The 18,835-nt window shown below is 39.8% G+C and overlaps 1 pseudogene; it reads right to left on the reverse strand.

Moving 5' to 3' along the window:
- Window positions 1-4,501: 4,501 nt before the first annotated feature.
- On the reverse strand, window positions 4,502-4,620 carry LOC117081796 (annotated as a pseudogene).
- Window positions 4,621-18,835: the final 14,215 nt, after the last annotated feature.

Raw genomic sequence — 18,835 nt, forward strand, 5'->3', positions numbered from 1 at the left:
CTTTTGGTGTCAAGTTTGAGAACCCTTTGTTTAGCCTTAGATCCTGTAGATTTTCTCCTATTTTTTCTAATAGTTTTGTAATCGTACATTTTACATTTAAGTCCATTATTCATTAGGCATTAATTTTTGTATAAGATGTGAGATTTTAGTTTTAGTTTCAGTTTTTTTGTATGTATGGGTGTTCAGTTTCTCCACAGCACCATTTGTTGAAAAGCCTGTCTTTTCTCCATTGAATTGCTTTTGCACCTTTGTAAAAATCAATTGGGCATATTTGTGTGAGTCTATTTCTGGATTCTCTGTTCTGTTTCATTTATCTATGTGTCTATCACTTTGCCAATATTACAATTTTTATTACTGTGACTATATAGTAAGTCTTGAAATCTGGTAGACTGAGTTATCTCCTACTTAATTTTTCTTTTTCACATTGATTTGGCTCTTATAGTTTCTTCGTCTTTCCTTATAAATTTTAGAATAATACAATCTACAAAATATCTTGCTGGGATTTTGATAGGAATTGCATTAAGCCTATATATCAATTTGAGGACAATAGATAACTTTACTATGTTGAATCTTCTATTCATGAACGGAGCATGTCTTTCTCTCCATTATTTAGATCTTCTTTGATTTCATGAGTGTTGTGTAGTTTCCTGCATACCAGTCTTGTACATGTTTCTTAGATTTATACCTGCTTTTATAGCAATTATAAATAGTACTGTACTTTTGTGTCCATGTGTTCATTGCAAGTGTACAAAAGTACAATTGATTTGGCCAGGTGTGGTGGCTCACACCTGTAATCCCAGCACTTTGGGAGCCCGAGGCAGGTGGATCACGAGGTCAAGAGATCGAGATCATCCTGGCCATCCTGGCTAACATGGTGAAACCCCATCTCTACTAAAAAATGGAAAAAAAGTAGCCAGGCATAGTGGCAGGCACCTATAGTCCCAGTTACTCGAGAGGCTGAAGCAGGAGAATGGCATGAACCTGGGAGGCGGAGCTTGCAGTGAGCTGAGATCATGCCACTGCACTCCAGACTGGAAGACAGAATGAGACTCTGTCTCAAAAAAAAAATACAATTGATTTATGTGTTTTTTCTGTATCCTGCATCCTTGCTGAACTCACTTGTTCTAGAATTTTTCTTAACTTTTAAAGATAGATTTCTTGACATTTTCCACATACACAAATAAAAGCCATTTTATTTCTTACCAATCTCTATGCTTTTTCTTTTCTTGCCTTATCGCACTGGCTATAAGTTCCAGTACTATAGTGAATATGAGTAATGAGAAAGATAGCCATTAGTCATGCTTGTTGATATGTTGATAGATGTTGATAGTTCTCAACAAGATTAAGAATATTGTTCCCAATTGTTTGTTGTTGTTGTTTCCTTTTTAGAGACAGGCCCTCACTCTGTCACTCAGGCTAGAACACAGTGGTGTGATCATTGCTTACTGCAGCCTTGAATACCCAGGCTCAAGCAATCTTCCCATATCAGCCTCCCAAGTAGCTAGAACTACAGTCATGTACCACCATGCCTGGTTAATTTTTTAAAAAATTTGTAGAGACAGGAGTTTGCTATGTTGCCCAGGCTGATCTTGAACTCCTGGGCTCAAGTGATCCTTCTGCCTTGGCCTCCCAAAGCATTAGAATCACAGGTGTGAACCACCATATCCAGCCTTTTTTTTTTTTTTTTTTTTTGAGAAGGGGTCTCATTGTGTTGCCTAGGCTGGTCTCAAACTCTTGGGCTCAAGCAGTCTTCCCACTTCAGCCTCTTGAGTAGCTGGGACGATAGGAGCTCACTGCTATTCCTGGTTTGTTCCCAGTCTTGGGGCAAATTATTTTGTCTTTCATCAATAAGTATACTGTTAGCTGCAGATTTTTTGTAGATGTTCTTTGTAAGTTGAGGACATTCCCTTCTATTCTTGCTTCTCTGACCATTTTTATCATCAATAGGTCCTAAATTTTGTCATTTTTTCTTTATCAATTGATATAGTCATGTAGTCTTTCTTTTTTAGCCTTTTAATAAGGTATATTACATGAATTTTTACATATTGCACTAGTATTGTATCCCTGGAATAAATCCACTCACTCATGGTGTATATGTCTTTTTATATGTTGGTGAATTCTCATGAATATTTTGCTAAATATTTTTTAATCTATAGTTAGGAACAATATTGGTCTGTAGTTTTCTCTCTTTTTGCAGTATCTCTCCCTGGCTTTGGTATTAGGGTAATACTAGCTTCACAAAATGTATTGGAAAATGTTCTCTCCTTTTCCATCTTCCAGAAGAGACTATGTAGCGTTGGTAATAATTTTTCTTTAAATGTTTGGTAGAATTCTCCAGGGAAACAATTTGGCCAGTACATTTCTTTTTGGTGAAGATTTTTAAGTTACAAATTCAATATCCTTGATAGTTATAGTGATATTTGAATTATCATTTTTATATTGGGTAAGTTGCAGTAGTTTGTCTTTTTTAAGGATTGGTCCATTTCACCTAAGTTGTCAAAGGTATTTGTTTTGAGTTGTTCATAGTATTCCTATTATCCTTTTGGTGTCTGCCTGATCTGTGGTTATATTCTCTACTCATTCTTGATGTTAACATGTGTCTTCTATTTTTATCATGCTAGAGATTTATCAATTTTATTAATCTTTTCAAAGAGAAAGCTCTATATTGTTGATTTTCACTATTGTTTTCTGTTTTCAATTTCACTGACTTTTGCTTTTATCTTTATCAAGTCCTCCTTCTATTTGCATTGGGTTTACTTTGCTCTTCTTTTTCTATATTCTCGAGGTATGAGTTTAGATTATTGATTTGAGACTTTTTCTCTTTTCTAATATGTTTATTTAAGGGCTATAAATTTTTCTTCCAGTACTGCTGGAAAATTTGTGACAAAAATTTGGATTTTGATATGTTTTTCTTATTTATTTACATGTTTTTTGTATTTCTTTGAGGCTGGCTCTTGACCCATGGATTGTTTAGAAGTATATTGTTTAGTTTCCAAGGGTTTGGAGATTTTCCTATTATCTTTCTGTGATGAATTTCAAGTTTGGCTCCATGCGGTCACAGAATACACTCTGTATGATTCAATTTTTTAACAATTTGTTGAGGTTTGTTTTATGATCCAGAACATGGTCTATCTTGGTATATGTTTCATAAGTATATACACACAAGAATATACAGAATGTATATTCTGCTGTTGTTGGGTGGAGTGTTGTATAAATAGCAATTAGATCCTGTTGATTGATGATGCATTGAGTTCTTCTATGTTCTTTTTGGATTTCTGTCTACTATGGATTTGTCTCTTCTTCCACTACTATCAGTTTTTACTTCACATATTTTATAATTCTGTAGTTTGGTACATACACACTTAGGACTGTCTTTTTATTTTATTTTATTTTATTTTATTTTTTTTGTGGTGGATTGGCCCTTTTACCACTACGTAATATCCCTCTCTGTCTCTGGTAATAATTATTGCTCTGAAGTTTACTTTATCTCATATTAACATAACCACACCTGCTTTTTTAGATTAAAGTTTACATGATATACCTTTGTTGCAGGCAGAATAATGACCCTAAATATGTTCACATCCTAATTTTCAGAACCTGTGAATGTGTGACCTTATACAGCAAAAGAGACTTTGCAGGTGTGATTAAATTAAGAACTTTGAGATGAGGAGAGTATCCTGGGTTATCCAGGTGGACTCAATGAATGTAATCACAAGATTCTTGAAAGTGGAAAAAGGAGGCAGAAGAGGAAGTCAGAGTGATGTGATCTAAGAAGGACTCACCTGCCATTGCTGGCTTTGAAGATGGAGAAAGGGAGTCATGAGCCAAAGAATGTGGATGACCTCTAGATAGAAAGTTGGGAAAGACAAGAAGACAAATTAAATTATCTCCAGAGTTTCCAGAAGTAAATGCAGCCCTGCCAACACCTTGACTCTAGCCTTTTAAGACCTGTATCAGATTTCTGACCTACAAAACTGTAGGATAACACATTTGTGTTCTTTCAAGCCATGAAGTTTGTAGCAATTTGTCATAGTAGCAATAGAAAACGAATACAATCTTTTCCATCCTTTTACTTTCAACCTACCTATATTATTGTCTTTGGAGTGAGTTTCTTATAGGTAGCACATAGTTGAGTCATGTTTTTTAATCCACTCTCTTAATTTTAATTTTAATTTTTTTTTCAATACACGATTCCAGTCTTGAAAAAACCTACTGACTGGGCATGGTGGCTCACGCTTGTAATTCAAAAGAGGTCAAGGCGGGTGGATAGCTTCAGCCTAGGAGTTCAAGACCAGCTTAGTGAGACCTAGTGTCTACAAAAAAAAAAAGAAAGAAAAAACTCAGTCACGTGTGGTGGCAAGTGTCTGTAGTCCCAGCTACTTGGAAGGCTGAGGTGGGAGAACTGCTTGAGCCTGGGGGACAGAGGTTGCAGTGAGCTGCTGTACTCCAGCCTATGTGACAGAGTAAGACCCTGTCTAAAAAACAAAACAAATAAACAAAAAACCTACAGCACCTGGTATTCCCAGGTGGTTTCCCATCCAAGTACTAATCAGGCCTGACCTTGCTTATCTTCGAAGATCGGACGAGATCAGGTGCATTCAGGGTGGTATGGCCATAGACTCTGTTTTTCGGTTGCTGTATTTAGACTATTACATTTAGTGTCATTGATATGTTAGAGCTTAAGTCTACCATTTTATGTTTTGTTTTCTGTTTGTTCACTCTTTTTTGTCTTTCTATTTTCTTTTTCTTGCCTTCCTGTGAGTTAGTTGGTCATTTCTTAGAATCCCATTTTGATTTACCTTATTGTTTTTTAATGTGCCTCTTTGATAGCTCTTTAGTGTTTGGTCTAGGTATTACATTATATCTACGAAACTTATAACAGTCTATTGTTATTACTCATAATTTTTCCTGAAACTTTACACATTTTTGTTCTAGGTCCACTCTATGGCAGCCACTGTACCAGCTGCTAAGTTGTGAGGATGAATAAAGCACATTCACTGCATATAAAGAGCTTATAGTCTCATGGGAGGGTCAGATGCATTAAAAAAGTGTCCTTATAATATACATGCCAAAAGAGGAGTATTCATCTAAATCAGAGGTTGGCAAAGTTTTTTTTGTAAAGGGTCAGATAGTAAATAGTTTAGGCTTTGTGGGCCAAGTGATCTCTGTTACAACTATCCAACTCTGCCACTGTATTGTGAAAGCAGTCATAGACAATATGTAAATGAATGTTTGTGACTGTGTTCCAAAAAAACTTTATTTTCAAAAACAGGCTGCGGGCCAATTTGGTTCACTGGCTGCAGCTTGTTGACCACTGTTCTAGCTGTTTTATTTATTTACTTATTTAGAGACAGAGTCTCACTCTGTTGCCCGGGCTGGAGTGCAGTAGTGCAATCTCGGCTCACTGCAACCTCTGCCTCCCGGATTCAATCAATTATCCTGCCTCAGGCTCTGGAGTAGCTGGGACTACAGGCACCCGACACCACACCTGGCTAATTTTTGTATTTTTAGTAGAGACAAAGTTTCACCATGTTGACAAGGCTAGTCTCGAACTCCTGACCCCGTGATTCACCTGCCTCAGCCTCCCGAAGTGCTGGGATTACAGGAATGAGCCACTGCGCCCAGCCTCTAGCTATTACTTTTATTTCCTCTTTTTGTTTTACTATGTAAAGTACAGTTGTTATGATAATTAAATGAGCTAATATTTGTAACATGCTCAGAACAAGTCCTGGCAGATATTAAGCTCTACATGAGGTTAGTCTTTAGCTGTTCCCTGTCTCGCCTTCTATTCTATACACATAAGATGCCTGAGGCTTGATGTGGGTTATTTGGAGGATATGCTCGAAGGCTAATAGTGGCCACGGTTGATGCGTTTGCTTATTACTTAGGTAGGTCGCTTCAACAGCATCCTTCATAAGTTTACCAGGTTTGTTTTGACCACGAGCTCCCATGAATCTTTGAGCATCAATCTGCTTCCCTCCTCCCCAGAGAGTAATGAGGTACGGAAAGCTGAATTTCTTCTGGAGTTAGATGATCTGGCCTAATCCCTGCCTCTGTCCATTTAATTTCACCTCTGAACCTATAGTGTCCTCATATATAAAATGGGAATGATGCTCTACCCTCACAGGATAAGTGTAGAAATTAAACAAGATGATGCATATGAAAAGTACTTTGCGAACCATAAAGTACTTTGTAACTGCTGGTAATTGTTAACATTATTAGGATGTAAGAACTCTAATTCATTCATTCCTGGGTTCTTTTCCTACAAGTTCTCAGCCTCTGTAGCAGGAAGGGTAGCACTTACACAGGCACTAAAGACCCAATGCCCAGTTATACCCAGGGAGAAAGGAGATTGTTATTTATATAATTAGTAGTTAAAAATCAGATTATTTGTGTATGCCTTTGTTCTACTAAATGATACCTCTGTGGCTTTCCAAACTTTACGTGTGCCATGTAGTCAAAGGGGAAACAATTGACCTTTCTCTTGTTGAAGTGTGTTTATACAATTGCCTGCTAAGTAGGAGTTAGCAGTTGAAATAAAGCACATTGCAGTGAGGCTAAAAGGCTACACGTTAGCAGAGCTACTGATTCTTGTAGCCTGGGACCCAGAAAGGAATTCAATTCAATGCAATTTAACCTGATTCAATAAACTGAGATTTGCTATTTGCTGGACATTGTACCAGGCACAATGGATACAGAAATGACTGTAACACAGCCTCTGCCCTCCTGGAGTGCATAGCTCCATGAGGGAGACAGACAGAAACTCCAAGTTATGGTGTAGGAGGAGCTAGGCTGGAAGAAATCCTAAAGGGGAGAAAATAAACGTTTCTTCTTCATGAGCTTGTTCTCACTTCAGGCACAAGGGAGTGAGGTAGACAATGTGATTTCAGATAGAGTTAGGTGCTCTGAGGGGGAATAAAAGAGGATAAGATAAGAGAATGCCTGGGGATAGAAGGAACACCCCCATTTCCCTTTCCCTGGAGGGACCACTTTAAACCTGTTTAATTCTTTAGAAATTTACTTATCTCTAAAAAACTTTTATAATGTTACTTCCTATTTTTTTGGTTTAGATGCTATATGTTTACTTCCCACTAGGGAAGATAAGGATTTAGCTCTGTTTTTAATTTTAGTTTTTGAGATCTTACTTTTACGTGTAAAATTAAAATCTAATGAAACCCACCGTTTTATGGTAACTTAGAGTAGCCCTTGCACCAGTGGCTGCTGTCCACCTGTTCCGCCTCATCTGGTACTGCATTTCCCACTGCTCTTTGGCCATGTTGGCCTCCTCTCGTTTTTTTAAAAATTTGTTTGTTTTTGTTTTTGAGACAGAGTCTCACTCTGTTGCCCAGGCTGGAGTGTAGTGGCGCGATCTCAGCTCACTGCAACTTCTGCCTCTAGGGTTCAAACAATTCTCGTGCCTTAGCCTCCCAAGTAGCTGGGACTACAGGTGCCTACCACCACGCCCAGCTAATTTTTGTATTTTGAATAGAGATGGGGTATCTCCATGTTGGCCAGGCTGCTCTTAAACTACTGAACTCAAGTTATCCCCCTGCCTCGGCCTCCCAAAATCCTGGGATTATAGGTGTGAGCCACCACGCCCAGCCAATGCTATTGTAATTAACTATTTTATTTTATTTTTCTTAAGTTTCACATTCATTGTTAAAAAGAAGAAAATTATAGAAATACCCATAATAGCTTAAGTTTGTAGAGTTTCCCTTCCCTGTTCCCAGCTATCTTATGTGAAATGGACGTAGGAAGAGCCACATGTATTTTAGGCACATGCAACCTAGTCCTAGCACGTAGGAAGCACACAGCAAAAATTTGTAACATTAAAAAATAAAAAGTTTTCTTATGGTGACCACAGAAATTATAGCCACAAATCCCAGGCAAAGATTGAGAAAAGAGAACAGACATCTAGGAGATTTTGGCTTTTGAGAACTAACCAAAGAAAGTCAAAGTTTCTCTTCTACCAAGAGGGCAGACAATGTTTTGAAGTGTTTGTAGGTGGTTCAGGAACTCAGAGAAGTCAGCAATTCAGAGAGAGGCTGCGGTCCTACCCAGAATGCGAGAAGCCAGGCAACTAGGCAGCTTGGAATCTCTCACTTGCTAGTTTGGGCTTTGTTCCAAAAAACTCCCAGTTCTTCTGAAGATCTGCTTGCACTCTCTCTGTCCCAGTGGCTGAGTCATGGCCTTGAGAAGGCCCTAGATATTCAGAAAGCCTCCAGAAGGCCCCGGTTCCATTTTACATTTATGGAGTGCTTCCTGCATGTAAAGCCTTATATCAGGCCACAAGAGAAATTGAGGTCAAGTAGAAAGATCAGTGGGCAGACTGAGGAAGGTTCTAGCCCTTCCTTTATCCTTGTGTTCTTGTTCAAATTATTCTCTGAACCTTGGTTTCTAATGATGTAAATCAAGAATATTTTTACTGCTTGTACAGTAGATCACATTGTGTTCTGTATAGATGGTACCTCCTAAAATACATGACTTCAGTGATCTTAGGTTTGTGCATGGACCCAGGTGGAATATGGATTCCTTATGCTTATGACCAGAATTGGAAGGCCAAGATGTGCCCGTTTCAGAGAATAACACAATGATTGCTCAGATCATCCATTCCTCACAGAAGCTTCTTTTTCTTCTCCCTGTCCAGTTTTATTAAGGCATAATAGATAAACTAAAATTTTATATATATGTATGGTGTACAACTCGATGTTTTGGTATATGTACACATTGTGAAATGATTAGATCCAATGAATTAGTATGCCCTTGCCTCACATGCTTATCATTTTTTTGTGGTGAGAACATTTAAAATCTACTTTGTTAGCAATTTTTAAGTATACAGCAGCCCATTATTAATTGTAGTCATCACACTGCACAATAGATACCCAGAACTTATTCATCCTGCATAACTGACATTTGTACCCTTGAACAAATGGCTCCCTAGAAGCTTCTTAAGACTCAAGCCCATGACAATCACTGGCTTCCTTTGTAGATCTCTTGCTCTGGTAACCCTAAGGATGCCTACAGCTGGTGTTTTGTCAACCACAGGGCATGGTGAGCCGTGGTTGATTCCAAAACCTTGTGTAAAATTTCTTAGCACTGAGGTCCAGGGCTCTGGTGTCTCTGCACTATTTCTCTGATCTGCCCACTTCTTGCTTCGACTGACCTTTAAAAGAGGCTCTCCAAGGTGGACTTTCTTCTGCAGAGGCCACTGAAGCTCTTCCCTTTCAATCAGACCCTTTCTAACACAGATGAAAACTCAACTCCTCCAAGGAGCAAGAGGAAAAGTCACCTAAAGTGATAGCCCTGCTCAGATGTGTAAAGTTTACGTGTTAGTCATATCGGGTTTACAAAAGCAAGCATACCTACTCTGGAAGAAGGAAACTGGAGGACCTGCTGCACCTTTTACCTGAGATAAATAGCTGGGAGATGTTGCAACAACCCTGAACTCCTTCTGGGAAAGGGTGCGCTGTTTATCTTTGGAGTCAGCCAGCATGGTGGTGAATGCTAAGGCTGCAAGCTCCACACCCTTTTTGCATTGCTTCCGTCTGACATGCAGCCTCTCGCTGTCAGGTCCCAGCCTGCAGTGCCACAGTGGGCTGCCGGACAGGAGAAATGGTACTTTTCATGTGGTCAGCATGGGCTTCCATCCAGCAGGACAACACTGTGTGTCCTTTGAGGCTTGATTTCTTTAGTTTTTGGAGCTAAGCCAAATGGCAGTGCCAGGGAGAAGGCACTGCCCTATAATGTGTGGATGCTCTTGTCAGTCAAGGCTAAAAAGACTCCAGCTAGGACATTTCTGGTGAAAGGTGCTTTTCAGCCCTGGGGCATTTGCATTCTGAGTGAGGGCCCAGCCCGATAGAAGAGGACCTCCCTGTGCAGTAGGAGCGAAGTCTCACTCAGAATAAAATCTAAGGGAGGTAGGGGGTAGAAAAAGGGGTGAGACAGAGGAAAATCCTAGTTGTGGCTATTCTGGCCCCATTCAGAAATGGCTCACCCATTGTGGGGGACACTTTCCTGGAATTCCTTCTTTTCAGACTTGAAGGTATGAAAAACTATGAAAAAAAAAAAAGGAGGAAAAAGAAAAAAATGAAACAAAGGAAAACAGTACTTTTAGGCATTCTCCTCTTTGGGAAGTTGGCACTAGTCACACACACTAACTAGAAATCTCTGTTTACATCGTGCAGACACAATGGGCTGAAAGTGAACCAAGCAGCGAGGTCTCTGTGTATGTGTCTCTCTGTCTCTGTCTCTGTGTCTCTTACACTGTCTCTCTCTCTCTGCTTCTCTGTATCTCTTTCTGTGTTTCTCTATCTCTCTGTGTCTCTGTCACTGTTTCTCTTTCTTTTCTCTGTCTGTTTCCCTGTCTCTGTGTCTCTGTCCCCCTCCCTTTTCATATGTGTGTGTGGGTTCCAATGATTTTATTTTAGTAAAAAGAAAAGAAAGTCCCTGATAAATAAACCTGAATTAATGGGAATTGTCTTATCTATTCCTGAATGCAGTCTTCAGGACCAGACAGAAATGGATTCAAATTATGCTTGGCAGTTTCATGACTTTAGCTAATTCATATAATCTCCCTGAATACCAGGTGAGAATTCGTCACCTATAAAATTAGACTGTCAAGCCTGGCTCATGGTTGAGTGGTGTGATTAGATGAGGTGACTGTGTAAAGCCCCTTAGCTCGGTGGGGGATGTGTGGAAGTGAGGCTGGAGGAAGAGACCAATATTGGCTGGGGCTGGCAGCTTTGGAAGCCGTAGGAAGTGTCTTTTTTTTATCCCCAAAGCAAAGCGAAATCAGCAAAGGTTTTAAGTAAGCTAGTGAGGGGTGGTTGTGATGTGGAGAAGGCATTGTTGACGGTGGAAAGGGCCAAGACCAGAGGTGGGAGGACCCATTAGGAATTATTGCAGTGGTCCAAGTGACTTGACATTCTAGGGGCTTTGATTTTGGTTTCCTGGCTTTTGGCAATGCACCTGCTCCTAACTCTGTGAAAAGCTTTGACCTTCAGGTTCCTAATCTTTGACCCGCCCTATTACTAAGCTTACTCCCTGGATTACATGAAGCTTTGGTTCAGTTTTGTTAATTCAATATTTAGTAAGTACCTATCATGTGCTAAGAACTCTGCTGGCTGAATATAGAGTTTAATGCAGAAACAGTAAATAGGTTTCAACTACTCACTGGTAGAGTCTGTACTGAAAGGATTAAGAGGGCCAGAATTGATTAGCCATGTTTGCTGTGGGTGAGGAGAGTGATGGCAGCATGTTTGTCACACATTTGCCATCTCTGATCCAGTGACTCCCACCTCCTATATTCCACCCTCGCTTGATCCTTGCTCTCCTCAGACCATCTTCTTATCTTCACACAGTTCCCATGAAGCCGGACACAATAGCAAGCCTTGTCATTGCTGCTTGCCTAGGAAATATTGGAAAAGAGACATTCTTTCAGCATGGAGACTGCTAAACCAGCAGTGTGTTAGCTGACAAGGGCATCCACGTGGAGAGAACACTCCAGGCAATGAACAGAGAGGAAAACAGAGTTAAGAGATACAGAGGCTGAATAGGAGTGACCATCCAGGCCTGGAGCCAGTAACGCCAGAAGCTGTCATCATGGGAGAGGTATGGATGTTTGCCCACAAATGGGTGAATTGTGTGTCCTGGAAGGGCTTGAAACTTCACTCGATAGATGCTGTCATCATGGGAGAGACATGGATGTGTGCCCACAAATGGGATGAATTGTGTGTCCTGGAATGGCTTGAAACTTTACTCAGGAGCAGCCACATATAGAGAATGGAGCAACGGCCGGGTAAGTCGGCGAGCTGAGTAAACAAATGGTAACTAAGGTGGACTTATGAACATGTGAATGTTTCTTGGTAGATTTTCAGAAGAAGTTAGGAAAGGGAAACCACATAGACTAAACTTTCTATCACACCAGAAGAATGCTTGAATTATTGCTTTTTGGAATAGGAAAGAGAAGAATGAAATATAATTATAGTTTGGGACAGCTAAAAGTGGGTGAGCCTCCCCCATGCTCTTCTTTTCCATTCATAGGGCTGGAAGTAAAGGGCTTTGGGAAGGCCAAGTTACAAGGGAGAAGCCTTCTGGGTTCCTGAGCCAGCCTCTTTGAGAAGGAGAGCTGCTTGGAAGAGTCACCCAACCCATATAATACTCTGATGAGAAAATAACTTCAGGTGCTGTACCTACTGAGTGTTTGAGGTCACAGTCTCACAGGCTATTGCAGCCTATTCTACAATGGCCAGAAAGGGCTAAAATTTCCAGAACCCCAGGGTTTAGAATGGATTATTTATATACTGCCCATTAAAAACTCTCTACCACTTATTTGTTCACACAATGCTCCTTTTAGCAATAATGTAATTAAGCTAGGCCATGATTTGATGAGATGAAGACTTTCATTATTGCTTACATTATAAATTGCTGGAAGATTTTGGAAAGCAATTTGGCAATATTTATCAATTGTCTTATAATATTCATACTCATTGTGCTAGTCATTCTACTTCTAGCAATCTAGCCTAAGGAAAGAATGAGAAATGTGAGAAATGTGCGTAAAGAATAATGTACACAGACATTTATGACCATCATTGAAATGAAATACCGTTTTATCAATATCAGAATGGTAGGAAATTATAGTACCTGCAAAAAATACAATATTATGTGTCATTTCCATTTGTGTTTATGAAGACATTCTAATGGCATGAAGAAGCATTTAGATTGTAATGTCAGTGAGATATCAGGAAACAGAACTATACAAAGCCCTACTTACTCTGTGTATAAGAAATTCCTATTTATAGGAAAAATAGAAGAAATACAATTTAACAATTAACAGTGTTTTTTTTCTTACTGATAGGATTATATGAGATTTTTATTTTCTTCTGTATACATTCCTGTATTTTCCAGTTTTAAAAAATGTTCATTTTTTTATAGTGAAGGAAAAGATGACAAAAAGCTTTATTTTAAAGTGTTATGCCCAGGTTGAGGCTGTCATGGGGTTCTCAAAGCACTTTCTGCAATATATTCAAGAGATGATTTTTACCCAGTCTCTAAATGTAGCCCTTCTCTGATGGTCAGTAAATGCTTAATCAGAAAAACTTCCAGGCCTTTATTGCTGGTCAAGCGTCTGAGCATGTAATAAAGGGAGTAATCAGAGTATGATTTCTGCAAGGTGGAGAGACTTTTGCAAATAGTGCTCACTTGCACCTAACCTCTGATCTTCCCTGTGAAAACAAGACACAGGGAGACGAGGGAGTGCTCAGATGAAAGTTGGCATGGGATGGGTTGAGATGGGCGAAGAATAAGAGCAAGAAGGGAAAAGCACAAGAAAGAGCATACAGGCAACACATCTTGAAGGAGAAAAATATGTGCACGTCTAGCATTGCATAGGCATCCTTAAAGAATTTGCAACAGGACAATCAGTGTTACTGAATTACAGATAAAAGATACCTGAATAATTGCAGGCGACAAGAATGAGAGTTCCCCATAAGGAGTACAAAAGCCCTGATATCTAGAGGTATGTGTTCTAACGTAATGGACCCAGATTAGCATTACCTAATAACAATAATAATGGTAATCACAATAATAGTACAAAATGAGATGAGCATCCACATAGAACCAGACAACATATTTCCTCTACCCTGAAGAAGAGGAATCAGATATTAATATAGCATCAGCGTTGTATTGCTTTTAGCATTTGTTTTCATGTTCCACTGTGGCCCAAGAAATATAAATGAGAATGTCTGATGAAGAAAAAAATTGGTTATGGGCCTTCCCTGTAGTTAACATCCTTAGAACAGCGTAGTGCGTTGGAGGAGTAGGCAAAGTGCATAGAGTCAACGGCTTCATCTATGCCTCATTAATTCATTAATTCATTCACCCACTCATTTGGCCCCTGTGTGCTGAGAATCTCCTGAAATGTGCTAGGCACTGGAGACACAGAGATGACTCCATCCTGTTTTCAATGAGCAAAGGATCTAAAGGAGAAACAACCATGCAAATAAACTATTATACAGTGTGGGAAGTGCTGTAATTTTAAGTGCACAAAGTGTAGAGTGCGCACACCCTAGAGTTTTCCAGGTCTAAGGAGGAGAAAGGGAGTTCCAGACAGTGGCAGGAAGCATGCCATGCAAAGCCAGAGAGGTGAAGGGCAGAACATGTCTGGGAACCGAAAGATATTTGATGTGGTTGGAGTTTACGTGTGGAGAATGACAGCCTGTGACCCTGAAGCTGGACTGAGAATGGCCTACATGCCACGGTAGTTCTTAACGTTGGTTGAGCATTGGTGGGGCAGTTTTTAAAATATTTATGTTTGAGTCATACCTAGAGATTCTGATTGAATTGATTTGGCAAGTGGCTTGGACAATAGGACCTTAAAAGCTCCCCAGGGGAATCTAATGTGCAGCCAGCGCTGAGAACCATTGCTTAAGGAGATGGAAAAATCATTGAATTATTTCATCAATTTACGTTTTCATAATATTACTTTGGCAGTACTATGGAGGTCGGAGACTGGTGGCAGGGAGGCAAGTGAGAGAGTAAGTACAAATGTCCAGATGAGAGAGGATGAAGGCTTTAAATAAGACATTGGTAATGAGGAAGGAAGGGAGGAACAAGATAGAAGAGATCTGAGTGGATAGAATTGATACAATGGAATGGGAGGGAGGAGAAAGAACAAAAGCAGATATTCAGATTTCTTGAGTAAATACTGGTGTCATCATTGAAATGTGAAGCATAGGTGAAGAATAGGGTTGGTACACGATTAAGTGTTTGGAAGCAGGGGCAGAGATAATAAGTTCAATTCATCTCTTGCTGAGTTGGAGGTGGCCACGTAATCCTTTCCATCTTTCAAGGTCTCGCCATCACTTTATAGGCTTTTCCAGCTGCATGGAGAATGAGGATCGGATTGTTCAATATCCATGCCAATCTTCTCAACGCTTTCTGACAATGCAGAGGCTGAAAGGGAAAGTCTGCATTTGCCAGACCCAGTACAGCTAGAGCTCTGCATGAGGTTTAGGCTCTGCCAGTCAGACATACCCACATGAGATGCAAAAGGCAGAAGTGAAACATGGCGAGATGGAAGCCACACTTCATCTGTTTCGGGCGGCAAGCATGCCCATGCAGGCCTTTGGAGCTGGGCTTTTGTTTGTTTGTTTGGTTGGTTGGTTTTGTTTTCCTTTTTTTTTTTTTTGCAATTGAACAGAGGTTACACTGCCCTTCTCTTACTTTACAAAGGAAAGAGGGCACCTATCATCCATCCCAATTTTATGATAGGGTTTTGCCCCAGAGTGAAAAATCCTCCTGAGTTCCAAAGAAGGGGACAATTTCAAATATTAGTATTTATGAAACCTCCTTTGATTTGTTACTGGGCTTTATATCTTCTCCTGCCTAGTACATATTTTCATTAAGATAAAAGTGTGGCTTTTAGGGAGGTGTGGCTTTATACATAGGGATGTTATAAATTCAGATGTATTTATAGAGTGTTACAGGAGGGAGGAGTGACACTTTTCACTTAACCACCTCTCTGGAGCAAATATTGTCAAGGAATGCCTTACTTCTGACAGCAAAGCCTGTTAGAATACAACAGAAAGTGCAGGTGAGAATAGAAGCAGCTGGGCCTGTCTCCTTTCTAACCAATACACACAGGGCAAGGCTCCAGTCTCTCTCTCTCTGTCTCCCTCCTGTAGATTTAGAATGCTCAACATTCATAAAAATCATGCTGGGAAATACTCATTTCCTAGGAAGTGTGCTCTCTGTATTTTCTTTATTTTCTGCAAAGAGAAAGAGCTTGGAGATAACTCTCATTCATGTGGTCTTGGTCCATGTCTCATTTGCATGTTCTGTATTTCAAGGAAAAGGAGGTGATAAGTTTCATGTTTAACTTAAAAAACAGACAAATGTTACCTTTTTTAAAGTAAAAATAACACATAAGAGGTGAGAAGTGTTTTATATTATTGTGAACACTTATCTAGACTCCTTTTTGTTTGCTTTTACCAAAAGATTATCAGATAAATTTAACACCTATTTCACTGGAAATAAAAATAAATAAAACCTTCAACGTATAGTCTTAGTTTTGCTACAGAAAAGAATATTGAGTAATGAGTTTCTTAAATAGTAGGTTAAAATGATATATTAGGTTAAAATACAGTATGTGGAATGAAATGAAAGTCAAACTTTAAGAAGAGCAAGCAGATGTTAAATGTTAGTCAGCTAACATAGATTTGCATACATACAGTACTTCATAAAACTATGGTGGGAATTGAGGTGTAGAATATTTATATCCCACTGGATACATTTACAATAACCATATGTCAGTTTAATTTTAAAAATTAATATGGACAATGTACCATAAATTACATGATTTGCAGCTACTTAATGATGAAATATTTTAGATGTCAACTTAAAAATGTGCATATACATATAGGCTTTCAAAATTCTTTTAGAAAGTATGACAGTAAAAGAAAAATGTGAAGACCATGTATACAAGGACAAGTCTACGGAACTTCTTGACAACTTCAACCCACTCCTCCTTCCACCCCACTGCCCCTGGAGAGAAGAGTCTGGGTGGGATCAGAGAATGCAAATTAACTTTAACATTAGCCTGAGAAAAATGCCACTGGAAGCACCAGCCTGCTGTGAGGACCATTATTCTGATGCATCCCACACTAACACAAAAGGAGAGACTCCAGGTCCTTGGCTGTTTGCATGATTCATGCCTACAGTCCCCTCTCTCAGGCTAATCCAGACTTGACAAAAAATGAAAAGTGTGGGCATGTCTTGTGCTGGTATGTCTCACACACGTCTCTACACCATTTACACACTGCTGATTTTACAGCCATTTACAGCTATCAGGTACAAGCAGGAACATGCTAGTCTGTGTATTAATTGCTATTTGGATAAGTGTTATGGGTTTATGAATAGCTGCATATGACAGAGAAAATGAAAAATGGGTCAATGGCATGCTTTTCTTCACCTTTCTTTTTTCTAGCTTTGTTTCACAGCTCAAAGCTTCCCTACTTTACCTGCCCACATTGGGCCACATCTGGCTCTTGTGAATTAAAAACTTTTAAAACCCAGGAAGTTTCACTCACTAAGGCTTTTAGAGTGGTCTCCAGGCGATTGTGGCCTCAAATTGTCTGCCTGTCTATGATTTAGAAACCTCACTGAGATTCTGCCATCTTCAAGTCTTTGTTAGAGAGCCAAAGCCCTCCAGGCAGCTTCCCAAGACGTCGGCACCTTGGCAACGCCCTGGTTTGAACACGATTTTAACAGCGACTAATTCCCTAGGCTGTGGCATTGCCGCAAATGGCTCATCATTTTACAGGCAAGTTTCAACAGTCGTGTAACCAGATGAGAATATTTTCCCAAACAATAGCGTTGTGACAGAAAACAACTAAGGCATGTCGGGGGGACAGCTGCAAGGCGGGTCACAAATGGAAGTGGGATGAATTATCTACTTTCTGGAGTGATTACTTATTTAAATCCGTAATAGTTTCTAAGGGAAGGGAGTTGTTTGCAACTATGGGCAGATTTTTTGGAATGTTTATAACATGCAAGAAGGAGTTTATATTCAAGGACAATAGCTGCCAGTGGGTGCAGATTATTAGAAGAATTACTCTCCAGTTCCAACCCAAGTTTTGAATGGAAGAAAAAGTCACTGCCCAGAAACTCTGGCTGGACACACTGGCCTGAAACAGCAAATTCATCCCTTGGTTTTGATGTGTTATTATCTCATCCTCCCCACTGCACTGTCATCTGCCTGAAGGATCATTGAAAATCCTGATGCTGCCTTGGTGATTCTGATAATCCATTGGTTCAGGATTCCACCCCATGAATCCTTGTACCAAGGTACCAAGGACAGTGTGCCCAAGGATAGGATGTTTAATTTCTGCAAAATCAACCTCTAAAGTACATGGTACTACTCAAACACCTGTCATTTACCGTATAGCCCATTATAAACTAACTCCCAAGTTCATTTAAACCCACATAGACTCTAGTTGAAGGTTCAGCTCAGGTTGCCTCTAAAGATATGAAAGCACAGATGACATGTATGAAGGGATGCTCACAAAAAGGCCACCCTTTATTGCATTCATTTCTCATGACAGTAATCACTACTTGAAAATGTGTTGGTGGCATGCTCTTTAAACAGAGCAAAGCGAATTCTCATTTTACGGCTAGTAAGCAAATATTCTTATCCCTAGATCTCCATATGAAGATGATGATTTAATCAGAGATGCCAGAGATTTCCCCCAAGTGACTGGCTTCTATGAAGCAGAGCCCAGTTCGTCTGATTCTGAGCCTGGGTCCTTTCCACCACATCCACTACATTTGCTGCCATTAACTCTTCTTTCCATGAACTAGGGTAATAAGTCCACAGTCCTAACCATGTGCCTTGTGATTTTGTAGACTTTGGCAACATCATCTCTGAGCATTTCCAACAATAGAGTCCTGTTTGTCTTAGAATTGATGGGCAGGTAGAGGCTCAGCTGCAACTTCTCTCAGTTGCGCTTCTCTGGAATTTCTCCAGCTCTGCCAACTTTTCCTTGAATTTTGATGGCCAGGCCTGCAACAAGTTCTCCAGGGGCTATACCCACCCCCTTTGTGGTGCAAGGATAGGAGCCATCTCTTGCTCGTTTTTTTTTTTTTTTTTTTTTTTGAGATGGAGTTTCTCTTTTGTTGCTCAGGCTGGAGTGCAATAGCCTGGTCTTAGGTCACTGCAACCTCTGCCTTCTGGGTTCAAGCGATTCTTCTGTCTCAGCCTCCCAAGTAGCTGGGATTACAGGCACCCACGACTACGTGTGGCTAATTTTTGCATTTTTTGTAGAGACAGGGTTTCACC

This window comes from Trachypithecus francoisi, unplaced genomic scaffold (assembly GCF_009764315.1).
Source record: "Trachypithecus francoisi isolate TF-2019V2 unplaced genomic scaffold, Tfra_2.0 Lachesis_group8, whole genome shotgun sequence".
NCBI lineage: Eukaryota > Metazoa > Chordata > Mammalia > Primates > Cercopithecidae > Trachypithecus > Trachypithecus francoisi.